This window comes from Arvicola amphibius, chromosome 5 (genome assembly GCF_903992535.2).
Source record: "Arvicola amphibius chromosome 5, mArvAmp1.2, whole genome shotgun sequence".
NCBI classification, from domain to species: domain Eukaryota; kingdom Metazoa; phylum Chordata; class Mammalia; order Rodentia; family Cricetidae; genus Arvicola; species Arvicola amphibius.
Genome location: NC_052051.1, coordinates 82,784,694 through 82,798,459, shown reverse-complemented (window position 1 = coordinate 82,798,459; position 13,766 = coordinate 82,784,694).

The window sequence follows — 13,766 nt, the reverse complement described above, 5'->3', positions numbered from 1 at the left end:
ATTTCTCATGGGTCTATGGGTGGTCCTACTCATCTGGACCAGATCTTATTGCTTCAACGGGGTCTTGTGGCCCTTGGCAGGGTGGCCAGAGTCTGGTTGATCTCTATCAGCCTTGGCTAAGGCAATGTACCTCCCTACTGTGTAATTTTTCAAGCTGTGTTTGCTTCAAGTTGATTGCTGTCCTACTGGCCAAAGTAAGTCAGTGTATCCAGCCCAGAGCCAGCACTGGAGGACAGTACCCAAGGGCAAGGACACAGGGAGGCATAAAAAAAACATGGCCACTAATGTAACCAATCTGCCATCATCTTCACAATTAAAGGATCAGCTTCAAATTCTTGGTGAAGTAAGACAGACCTAAATCAATAGATAAATGCATAAATAAAGTTTGAGTGTAAGGCAGCCACTTCTGAATTCATCTAGTGGTGGGGCCTCTCATATGACCACATCCAAAGCATCTGAAGACTGATGTCTACAGAGGCTGGTTGGAATGCAAGACCATTGCACTTCTGTTCCCATCTGATACACCATCAGTTCAGCATCCCACATGATTTTTTACAGAGATGTTTTTCTTTCCCCTGAGGACATTGGCAACAGCCTAAAACACACTTTCCCTGGCACTCAACTGTGAGTTGTTATAAGTATCAGACAGTCTGTCAGCAGCTCAGGGTCATAGCTCAGCTTCCCTGAACCAACAAATTCTCTCTCCTCAGCCTTGCGTGTGTCAGTTAGAGGTGGCAGGTGGCAGAGTGGAGTATGGGACATGGTCAGAGCACGCTGTGAATAACGGCAGATCGGGGCCACGGGGGCAAGTCCATCCCCAATACTGAGTGGCATTTGGCACATGATGCACTCTGGAGTGTGAAACCTCACTCACCATGTATGGTCCATGAGATTCTCAGCAGGTATTTTCCCCTCTCTATAAAGTGGAGGGAGCTGGTAATCTCAGCTTGTGCTTACAATTTTCTTCCCTTTCTCCCGCCAGAAAAAAATCATTGTAAAATTATGTGTATGCATGTGTATACATGTGTATGCATGTGGATTTGTGCCCTTGTGGGTGCGGGTGGAGTCCAGAAGAGGGCATCAGATCTCCAGGAGCTGCCTGACATGGGAGCCGAAGCCAAACTATAGTTCTGTGGGGAGCAAGATAAGCTCTTAGCCATCTCTTCAGTCCCTCCCCCTCCTTTGGACAGGGCCTCATGTGTCTCAGGTTGGTCTAGAACATTATAGAGCTGATGACCAAGACTAAAATACCAATCTTCCTGTTTTTACTTCTTGAATTAGGGCAGTGTAACCTCTTGGTTACAAGGGTCCAACACCTGGCTTATAAAATTCTGGGAGCCAAACCCAAGGCTTCATACATGCTGGGCAGGTGCTCTGTCAACTGAGCCACATCCTAGCTAGCTCTTCAAAAAATTTTTGAAGAATTTGGAGGAGCAATAGAGAGGGGACTACTAGCAAGGTATAGGTGACAGGATTAGAAAAATGGAAGAAGGGAGGAGAAGAGGTAAATACAGAAGGAGGAAGGACATGGGTAAAATGACAATAAGGGTATCTAAAAAAGCCACAAAGAATACTACTGTTTATCTAAAAATAAAAGCCTATACCACACACAATTCTGTGTATATATACACATATACAGTTTTAATGAACTTTTCTCACCTTGGCTGATGATTCTCCCCACAAGAGCTACCTAACAAAAAATCTCAATGCCAGCTATAAGAAGTTCTCTTTTGAGTCATTGGTCAAGGCTGTCCAAGAGACACCTAAAACATACAGCCTCTGTCTTATGGTTTCTATTGCTGTGAAGAGACACCATGACCACAGCAATTCTTATAAGGAAAAACATTTAATTGGGGTGGCTCACTTACAGCTCCAGAGGTTCAGTCCATTATTATTGCGGCAGGGAGCATGGTGGCATGCAGGCAGAGCTTGTGCTGGCTACATCTTGGCTGGAAGGCCAGAGGAAGTCCACTGAAACACTGGGCAGTATTCTGAGCATAGGAAACCTCAAAGCCCACCCCCCACAGTGACATACTTCCTTCAACAAGGCCAAACCCATTCCAACAAAGCCATACTCCCTAATAGTGCCATTCCCTGTGAGATTATGGGGGCCAATTACATTCAAACTACCATGCCCTCTCAATAAATGTCTAGTACCATTTTTATGGACTTTTTTTTTAAGAGACAGGGTTTCTCTGGGTATCAGCCCTGGCTGTTCTGGAACTTGCTCTGTGGGCCAGGCTAGCCTTGAATTCAGAGATCTGCCTGCCTCTGCCTCCCAAGTGCTGGGATAGTAGCTGGTGGTGCTACCCCAGCTGACCATACTTAAAAATTTTAATGCATTTACAATGATAGGAATATGGTTTTCTGTCAATTTGAAAAAGAGCACCCAGGGGTTCTGCACCGAGATCTAATGGTTCACAATTGCCAGTAACTCAAGCTCTAAGGGAGCTGACACCCTCTCTGGCTTTCATGGCATTCACACACACACACACACACACACACACACACACACACACACACACACGTATGTAAATAAAATTAAATCTTTAAAAAAAGTGAAAGTATGAGATGGGTTGGGGAGACAGCTCGGCAGCTAAAGCACTTCTTTTGAGGGCTTAAGGAATGAAGTTGGGATTTCAGAAACTCAGTAAATGCCAAGTGGCCTTGGCGGCCTGCTTGTAACTCTAGGTCAGAAGGTGGAGACAAGATCTCCAGAGCAGGCTGGCTACAGAGCCTAGTTCTATCAGTGCACTCTAGTTTGATTGAGAGACCTCAATGAATATGGATGATTCCTGACATCAGTCTTGGGCTTCTGCGTGCATATGTGCTCACTTATGTTCAAAAACATATACACTCATATGCACACCACACACACATGAACATGGGAAAATGTGAGGTGCGGTGTTGCGAAAGCACATTCTGCTCTTTCAGCCAATAGCCTTTAAGATACCAGCCCACTGGGGCGTGGTCTCTTATACTTTAAAAAGCAGCGGGAACCATGTGCTCTCTCTCTTGCTTGGGGCTCCCATTCTGGCTACTAGACTCTCTGTTTCCTGTTTGCAACCAGAGAACTGTTGTTTGGGACGGTGATCTGTAAGTTTTTCCCCTCAAATAAATAACCCTTTTTATTATCCATAATTCTTAACTGGTGTGGGATTGTTTTGCAGCTTCATCTGTCGCCCAACATTGATTTTAGACCCCCCCCCAGCTCTACTGCCTGCTGCCAGCTCAGAGTGCACCCAGCTCGGTGTGAGCCCTTCCTCAACAGGCCGTGGCCTGTGCATGGAGCCGGCAGTTCATATAGAATCTCGCTCAGCGGCTTTGGCTTTTCTATGATCAGCCGCAGTTCTTTTCTCTTTACAAGCCTTGGATTGGCTTCAAGTACCCACGCACCCTACCATTTGCCTCCCACCAGGACGCTCTGCAGACATTTTGGTGAGATGTGGGCTTTTTCCATCTGAACCAGCTGTTTTGCGGTGTTCTAATATTTGCTTGCATTTGCCTATTCCATTGCAGAGCACACAGCCTATGATTTATCTTTTAGCATTCTGCTCTAAAATCAGATTTCAGACCAGCCACGAGTGAATTCACGTGCACCACTATGCCCCGCTGGATTAGTTTTGTAGGTGGCCCGTGACACCTACTGGCAGGTTATTGTTATTGCACCAATCCAGCTGATTGAACCACAGGTAAGATCTAATGTCCTAAATATAGAGCATAAGTTGCTAATTTAAAGGGGCAATATGTCAGACAATCTAACCGTCCAAGGTTTCAATAGCCTCTTTACTTACTCCATGTGCGAGGTTTTACAAGACTTACATGATGTCCCTTCTATATCACTATTTTTGTTTCTGGGAATTAATCTTCTAGTCAATATTTTTTCTTTAAAAAATGGTTTGACAATAGGGCTAGGAATGAGGCATTTTTAGAAATGGTAGTCTTTTCAGACTGAAACCACACTTCTCAGGAAAGAGGTTGGAAATCTGAAGAAGGATACAGTCAATTTAACTAACAAAACTCAGTCAACTGAGATACTTTTGGAAATAGTACAGACTGATATTTAAAGGAAGATTCAGCACTCTAGAGAAGGAAACAGCCAATTTGGCACATAAAACCCAATCAATGACAGTGGGTGCTGAAACATTATTTGAGAGAATTTGCACTGTTGAATGTCTTAATCATACTCTGTCAAGGGGGATTGACAGATTGATTGATAGAATGTCTCTTCAGGAAGGTAATATGCATGCTATAAAGATTATGTCCAAGGATGAGACATTATTTCTACTGGACAGACTTCATACCGTGGAATCTTCAATGAGGGCATTAGAGCAGAACACTGCACAGGAGATCCAGACAAAAGTCAGTGGTAAACAGATTTGTAAAGACTGAGGAAATTATTGAATTTGATGAGCAGGAGCAAAAGGTACAAAGGCAAAATTTAACCTCATCAGTACGTAAAAATCCCTGGGATAGCTTCCTCAGAGTTCTGCCTGCCTTTCCAGTAATAACATCAGAAAAAGTATCTGGCTCCAAGTACCCTAAGGTTGTCAAGGAATATACATGGGAGCTCATATGTATGACTAATCTAAAAGAAATTAAACAAGCAATTGTAGCTTATGAACTACATTGGTCTTTTGTTAGGGAAATGGTCAAAACATGGGCTTTCAGTAGCAAAGCCACGCCTAAAGATTGGGCTCAGTTAATCTCAGCAGTTCTAGAAAGTGGACCACAATTGCTTTGGAGGTACTTTTTAAAAGAGAAAGCAAGAATTTTAGAGCAACAAGAAAAAGCAAAAGGACTTGAGATTTCCCTAGATCAAATTCTAGGTGAAGGACTTTACTCTGATCCTCAGAATCAAGCTCTTTATGATGACCAGACCTTGTCCCTATGTACCACAGCAGCTTTAAAGGCTTGGGACAAGATTCAGCAACTGGGAAAGAGAGTTGAATCAGATCTTAGGGTTAAACAGGGTCAGAGAGAACCATTTAGTGACTTTTTGCAAAGACTAACTAGTACTGTACAAATAGGGGTAACTGACCCAGCATCTAGAAGTATAATAATTGAATCTTTGGCTTATGAGAATGCCAACATTGAGTGCAAACAGATCCTTGAACCTTTAAAGATCAGATCAACACCATGGATGAATGGGTCTTGCATACAATGAATGTTGAGACACTTGACTATGGTAGTGAAGTGTGGGTAGAAGAAGCGATTTCCAATGGTAAGAGAAGACATCAGAATACCAAATGTTTTAATTGTAGAATGGGACATCTGAAAAGGGATTGTAGACAATGGATTCCTAGGAATAACACCTCCTCTGGGAATGGCATAAATAGGAGGACTCAGCCTCCAGGTATATGGAGGAGGTGTGGCAAAGGTCAACATTGGACCAATGAATGTAGGTCAATGACAGACAAGGCAACCCAATACCATTGGGAAATGCCTTGGGGGCCTCTTGCAGGCCCCCATGATGAATGTGGTCCAGTCATTCCCAGTTACTGTGGAAAATGTGTCTTGCCAGGAAAATTTAAAAAATCCAACACCTGCTCTAAAAAGCAATACTGGTCTGAATGATGGGTTAAATGTGGAGGATGAGTCAAAAAACTCCAGTAGGACAGAGGAAACATATATTTTGGCAGACTTCTATAAATGATCAAAGACCAAAGCTAAGAGTTTATATATATGGCATTTTTAATTGAAGGCTTATTAGACAGGTGCGGATGTGAATATCGTTACTCCAGAATCTTGGCATTCGAATAGGCCTCTTCAAGAGGTAGATTTTCGGTTCCTGGGAATTGGAACCCTATCTCAGGTAAAACAAAGCATGAGATGGATTGAATGCATAGGGACAGAAGGACAAATAGGAAGACTAAGGCCATATATAGCCAATATTGCAGTGAATTTTGTGGGGTCATGACCTATTGCAGCAATGGAATACCCAGGTTAACATTCCTGAGGCCCCCAAAACTTATGTTTCTGAGGAAAATATTAGAAGATACTACAGACAATAGACACCAGCCATTCGGGCTGTACAAGAACACAAAGCAATTGATAAATCCTTAGAGGTACCAAAAGCCCTATCTTTAAAATGGCTAACTGAGAAACCAATATGGGTTAAGCAGTGGCCTCTAACTTAGGAAAGGTTGCAGGCTTTAGAACAGCTGATACAAGAGTAACTAGATGCTCAACAATATAGAAGAATCTACCAGTCCTTAGAATTCTCCTGTATTTGTTGTTAAAAAAAATCTCAATAGCCCAACCCTATGCCAATACTTTGTCAGCCAGCCATTGGAAATAATTCGTAAGCATTTTCCTAGGTCTATAATCTATCTACCATTACACGATGACATTTTGTTATCTGATTCAAGTACAGATACTTTAGAAAGGATGTTTGAAGAAGTAAAGAAACTTTTGCCTAAATGGGGATTACAAATTGTTCCTGAAAAGATTCAAAGAGGAGATTCTGTTAATTACCTACAGAATAGGCTTACACAAAAGGCACAAATTAGGAGAGAGCAGTTGCGGACTCTTAATTACTTTCAAAGATTATTGGGAGACATTTCCAGTCTATAACCAGTTGTTGGGATAACACCTGATCTTAGAATTCATTTAAATAAAACTTTAGACAGTGATAAAGACTTGAATAGTCCCAGAGAATTAACAGCTGAAGCGGAAAAGAAATTGGTGATTGTTGAGGAAAAATTACAGGAGGCATATGTGGATAGGGTGAATCCAAATCTTAATTGTATTCTAGTCATATTGCCTTCCAGAATTTCTCCTACAGGAATTTTAATGCAGAGGGATGATATTATCTTAGAATGGATCTTTTACCACATAAACCAAGTAAAAAATTAAAAACTTATGTGGAAAAATTCTCTAAATTAATTATAAAAGATAAATTGAGACTTCGTCAACTAGCAGGTATAGACCCAGAAAAAATTATAGTGCCTTTTACTGTTGATGAAATAAAAAAAGTTATGGGAAGACAATGAAACCTGGCAAAGGGCTTGTGCTAATTTTTTTGGAGAAATTAATAGCAATTATCCGCAAAGCAATGGACTTAACCTCATAAAGAGAACTTCTTGGATTCTTCCCCAAGTTGTACATGATGCATCAATAACAAAAGCCCGTACATTTTATACTGATGCAAATAAAACAGGGAAGGCAGCTTACAAATCAGAAGAATTAAGTAAGGTGGAACAAAGCCCTTATAATTCTGTCTAGAAGGCAGAATTATATGCTATTTTTATGGTACTAAGGGATTTTAAAGAACCTCTCAATATAGTTACCGATTCACAATATGCAGAAAGAGTTATCTTACATATTGAAACTGCTGAATTTATACCAGATGATATGGGAATTAACTTCATTGTTAATCCAGGTGCAAGACATAACCAGGAATAGGCTTTGTCCTATATACATAACACACATCTGATCCCATACGGGTCTGCCAGGTGCTCTAGCACAAGGTAATGCAGAAATTGATCAATTATTGATTGAAAGTATGTTGCAGGCCTTTGAATTTCACAAAAACATCATGTCAATAGCAAAAGTTTAAAGGAGGAGTTTTCTATTATATGGCAATAAGCTAAGGACATTATAAAGAGGTGTCCTACTTGTTCTTTCTATAATCAAATACCATTGCCTGCAGGGAGTAACCCAAAGGGCACTCAAAGGAATGAAATCTGGCGGATGGATGTGTTCCATTTTATGGAATTTGGTAAATTAAAATATGCACACCACACCATAGACATGTATTCAGGTTTTCAATGGACAACTGCCTTGAGCTCAGAAAAGGCTGATTCAGTAATCACACATTTATTAGAAGTTATGGCCATCATGGGCATTCCTGCACAAATAAAGACAGACAATGGTCCAGCATATGGATCTAAGAAAATGAAATTTTTTTGCTTATTATAAAGCACATTACAGGTATACCAAATGACCCTACAGGTCAGGCAGTTATGGAAAGGTCAAATCTTACTATGAAGGATATGCTGAACAAACAGAAAGGGATGGAAAATACCCCCAGAAATAGATTACATAATGCTTTATTAACCTTGAATTTTCTTAACACTAATGAGAAAGGAACAACAGCAGCAGAGAGATTTTGGATAATAGAAAAGTCTTCTGAATTAAATCAACCGGTTTATTTCAAGGATGTGATGACCTCATAATAGAAACCAGGAGATGTGCTATGTTGGGGAAGGGAATTTGCTCTTGTTTCCAGAGGAGAAGAAAAATTATGGATACCATCAAAATTAATAAAGATTCATTTTGAAAAGGAGAAACCTATTGAAACAGAGAAATGACAGCTCATCAACAATGGTGACAACCATACAGGTGCTAAAGAAAGCCATATAGGGTTGGGGTAGGGTTCTGCTCTTATCTTTGCAGGAAAATTACATGTCATCAAAAATTCAAGTGACCCTGGATGTTTGAATGCTGACAGAACGAAAAATAACTATCCACTAAGGATCATATAGAAAACGGAATATGGATTATGTATAAAGGTACTGGTTACACTTAAATTTATACACGCACATACACATGCACACACCTTATCTATCTATCTATCTATCTATCTATCTATCTATCTATCTATCTATCTATCTATCTATCTGTCTGTCTAAATATATTTAGCTGGTTTTGGAGTTGAACAATGGCTCTGTACTTCTCTAAATCCAAGCTTGTTAAAAGGAACATTCAGTGTTTCTGTCTCATATTGGGAGTCATCTGGTATGGGACAGAAGGAAGACTTTAGGAAAAAATTTACTTTTTCCATGCCTATTTTGTCTATTACCATATTCTTCATTGTATATGTTTATATGAATAATGTTTAAGTTTTCCATGATGAACAACAGATTTTCCTACAGATCCTCTTCCTGTAGTAATCTTTGAAGTTTCCAGGAAGAAGATGGGGCCCCACAGCAAGAATTCCACCTAGTTGAGATGTCATCGTGATGTAGACAGCACTACTATAAGACCGTTTTGGGTACCAGCTGCTGAAATTGTGTACCTTTTCATATTCTGGCCAGAACTCCAAATGAGAACTTTGAAAAAAAATTGACTGATCAGAAATTGTTTGCAACTATACTAGACAGTAATTTTGGAATTTAACCACCACTTAATTTTTGCAGGATCCCATTAAGATAACATCACCCCCATGACAGAGGAAAGCAATTCTAAAAGACAATGCCCCCTGTCCCCAAAAAGTTTGTACAGGGTTGGGAACACTGTTTAGGTGTTGTTTATTACTTGTACTAGATATAGGGTTGGGGAGAAAACTTTGTTCAAAAAAAAGGGGGGGATAGTAATAGTGGATAATAGATTGAATACTTGTGAGCTATTATTCATGGGTAATTTACACTGGTATGGTTTTGTATATTGATACAAGTTCAATTATATTTTTTACTTTTGTTTACATTAGTTATATGTATATACAAAGTTATTTTGTCAGATTGTATATATGCATGTTTCTACTTCGGTTTAGGACATTTTGTATATTGATACAACTTTAGGGTATATTTTCATATTATAGGTCAATAGTTGTTCATTGTTTGTTGTACATACAGTCAGATCAATTATGTTCTTTAGGTACATACTGTATTCTGCCTAGACAGGTAATCTTCAACCACTTCAAGGATCTGTGGAACATGGCATTTAAATAACTTAGGGTTCTGTTGACATGAGACATGATTGCTTCTGACAGCACCAATCTATTCCCGAGAGAATGTTGAGCACTGAAGACACTCCACTTGGAACTTGTTTTCTTCTTGGCAAAACTGGCCTTTGGGCAAGGAACTGACAATGCCTCAACCACTGACAAGTTACATAGTATCCAGATATGGATAAGCAGGACTGTCAAATCTTGCCAAGACAGGGTAAAATGGTTTTGAAAAATTTCCTGCCCCTGAAAATGGTCTGTCAGTTACGCTAGGCCATAGCCAAAGTTGGTTGCTTCAACATTGCAAAATGAGACTTTGGGTGATTGCTCAGGTAGCTAATTGTCTCCGTCATATATTGCTCGCTTGGAAGCTACTTGATTGTACTTCCTATCTGTTCACATAATATTACCTCCCTTCTCAGGCCTCTGATGGGGTTGAAGATTAGATAGTTGTAGTTACTGTACTCTTATGATCTAGCCAAGCCATTTCCTATACAAGACTTAGATTCCATTGGATAGAATGTTTATTAAAACATTTAGCATATGTTCCTTGCTTAATATTGTTTATGCTGATTATAATTTATTTGATATCTATTCCTAGTGTTTTGTATTGGGTTTGGAACTCTTATTTAAACAAAAAGGGGAGGTGCTGCAGGAGCACATTCTGCTTCTTCACTGGGGTGTGGTCTCTTATACTTTAAGAAGCAGCAGGAATTGTGTACTTTCTCTCTTGCTTCCAGCTCCCATTATGGCTGCTAGACTCTCTGTTTCCTGTTTGCGACTAGAGGACTGTTGTTTGGAACGGTGATCTGTTTTTCCCTCAAATAACCTTTTTTATTATCCATAATTCTTAACTGGTGTGGGATTGTTTTGCAGCTTTAGCGCTGGATTATAACTCTGTTGAGTCTGGCAAATGTATCACAATATGTACATATAGCAACATGTTACATTGTATAGCATAGCTTATTAATGATACTTCAGTAAAGCCAGGGATAGGACCTGGGCATGAGGAGGGTCCTGCCTGACCTGTGTCCGAGTCTCTGGTACCTCCTGATATTAGTTCTTGTCTCCCCCTGATGTTCTTTTTCCATGACTTCAGTACGCTGTCCAACCAAACCCTGCCTCTGTGCAGGGTGGGTCAATTTCCCTTCTAGCCTGTATGGAAGTCTCTGAATCTTTCAGGCATCCATCTTTAGGTTTGTGACTCTCACTTGGAATCTGCTCTATTCTAATGAGCTTACATTTTAAGGCATTCTTGGTTTTAGTTCATAAACTTACCTGAATTCTCAGTCTGTATAGTGCTTACCCGGACTGAAGGGCTCTCCAACAGGCCCGGGTATGGCAAATATGGAGCCAACAGGTTTTACCCTTTTCTCTCCCTTGCTAAAAAACCATTAGATTACATTCCTAAAACTATTCCCCAAGGTCCATTCCCTTATTTGGTCACTCATTCATTCCTGAGACAAAACCTTGGTCCAGCAACTAGAATTCATTATTTGGCTAACCTGTGCAATCAGGACTTAGCAGCTCATTCTAGTGCACACTTGCTTTGTCTCCTGAAAACTCAGTCCTGCAAGAACCACCTGCTGCTGTTGCGCTGCTGCTGCTGCTGCTGCTACTGCTGCTGCTGCTCCCGCTGCTGGTCTGCCTCTGCCCCATCCAGAGGCAGCCCCCACCCCATCCCGCTTGACTTTCCAGGGTAATAAATCTCCCATGTGCTAAGAATCTGGTGTCTGGGTATGTACTGTACTGACTCTGAGGAGCTATCTCTGCCTTACATTGTCAGCATTATGACTTGAGTTCAATTCATGGAATCTGAAAACGAAACAAAAAACTACCCAAGTATAATGGCATATATTTGGGATTCCAATGCCAGGCAAATGCGATAGGCATCCTGGGGGTTCTGTATCCAGCCAGCCTATCTTACTTTTCTTTTCTTTCTTTCTTGATTAAAAGTAGATGGTGTTGTAGAGATGCTTCAGTAGTTAAGAGCACTTGCCTGTTTTGCAAAGGCCACAGATTTGGTTCCCAGCACCCACATGGCAGCTTACAACTGTAACTCCAGTTCCAGGGCATCTGATGTCCTGGCTTTCACGGGCAGCAGGGATATGTTACATACATACATACATTCAGGTATTTACAAATACATATGAAAAATAAATCTTAACAAAAAACCTGGATGGTACTTGAGCAATGACCTAAGAGCACCCTGAGGCTGCACTCTTCCACATGCATGTGTATATGCACACCCTTATCTAATGTCACACAGAACATGTGGCTTGAATATCTGACTTTTGGTCTATGTATGTTTATGGTGGTTATATTTTCAGTTATCTTGTATCTTAGAAATCATAGTTCAAATTCACTCCTTGAAACTGAGATCTCCTTGAACACCTTTGAGCAATGCTTTATCTTCCATTTCTCCCTTGTGAGATTTCAGTGCAGACTGTCGGCTACTATTCCCAGCGATGCTCCCATGGCATGCGGCAGCCACGGATCCCATGGCCTGTGGCAGCCACAGAAGAGGCACTGGAATGGCAGGAGTGGTGCCTTCCAGAAGCAGAACATCAAGCTCACAGTGGGTGCTCTCTTAAGTGGGACAGCGAGCTTTCCGGAAATAATTGTACAAGTTGACACTCCCTGATTCACGGCTTACTGTGAGGCTGACTCCCTGATTCACGGCTTACTGTGAGGCTGACTCCCTGATTCACGGCTTACTGTGAGGCTGACTCCCTCCCTCCAGAGCTTCCTTCACAGTCACTTCACTTCATGGACTCATTGTTTGCTGCCTTCATTTATTCTCTTCCTACAATTCTTGTTTATCGTGTCACCTCCGAGGGCTTGTATGAAATTTTCAGGACTCTGGAACTAGGATCCGAGCTGTGTGTTTCTTCAGCTAGTGTGGAGACTTGTAAAGTACACTTGCAGCAAGCACACTTAGCAATCAGCTCAGCCACCTTCCAGAGTAGTCATGGATAAGAGGACACAGGAGCAGTGGTTCTGGGAGGTGACTGGAATTGCCTAGGTCAGGAACAGATGGCAAAAATGGTCTCAATATATGCATGTCAGTGCTAGGGATTGAATCCAGGCCTTGCATGTGCAAAGTAGGTGGTCAGTCACCAAACCCCACCTGGCCCTGTCACACCTTGTCACCCTTGGCATTCAATATCCTCTGGCTTTGACTTTGTAAGCAAGTGCTTGAACCACCACAACAAAGACGTGTGTGAAATCAGTGTGCTTGTTTTCTCTCATGCACCCTTCACGAGCACACACTTGGTCTGGCCTGATGGAGGATGAGCCATGTGGGGCAGCTGAGGCCAGCCTGGACCAGCAGATGGCCAGTGAGCCCAGCTGTGATCAGTAGACCCACTCTGCTGACTCTCCCAATGTATGGGTCAGGGTGCTTCCAGGGAATCAGGGCTCTGGATTACATCGGAAAAGAACTATTAATTCCCTTTGAGGGTTACTGGGAGGACCCAAACCAAGTAGAGTTCCAGGGACGTTGAGAAGATGGCAGCTTCTTCAGTGGTTCTGGACTCACAGGGGACCTGGGGCCCAGATAAAAACCAGATTAAAAAATGTTAGCTGATGCCTTTTGCATCAGCTCAAGGTGAAATCCAAGGCCAGCTTGGCCTCCCGCTCAACATGCACACTGTTTTCCTGAATTCCCCATTGCTGCCTACTGAGCAGGTCAGGCCTTGAGAAATTCATGGTACTTTTAAGGGCCTGGAAAAACCTGACAAATCTAGTGTGGTTCAGCTGAACTCCCTGTATTCAATTGGAAAAGGGCATCTGCTTTTGCCTTGCATCTGGGCTCACTTCTGATCAAGGTTTTCTCAGTACTGCTGGGTGCAGTGGACAGCTCTGTCACTTTTTAGCTCACCCTGCCCCACAGGTATATGCTATTTTCATGGATAATTCAGAAAATATGAGTTTTTCTCTGGAGGCTTAGTTTGTCACTTGGCCTTCTCTGAGGGCTTCCTATAGGGAACTTCTCTTTAGGGAGGCCATTTTCTCCCTAAAAAATGTGGCTAGGTTAGTTTTTTGCTAATTATCTCAAAGTGTGTGTGGGGGGGAGGAGAGAGAGGAGAATCAA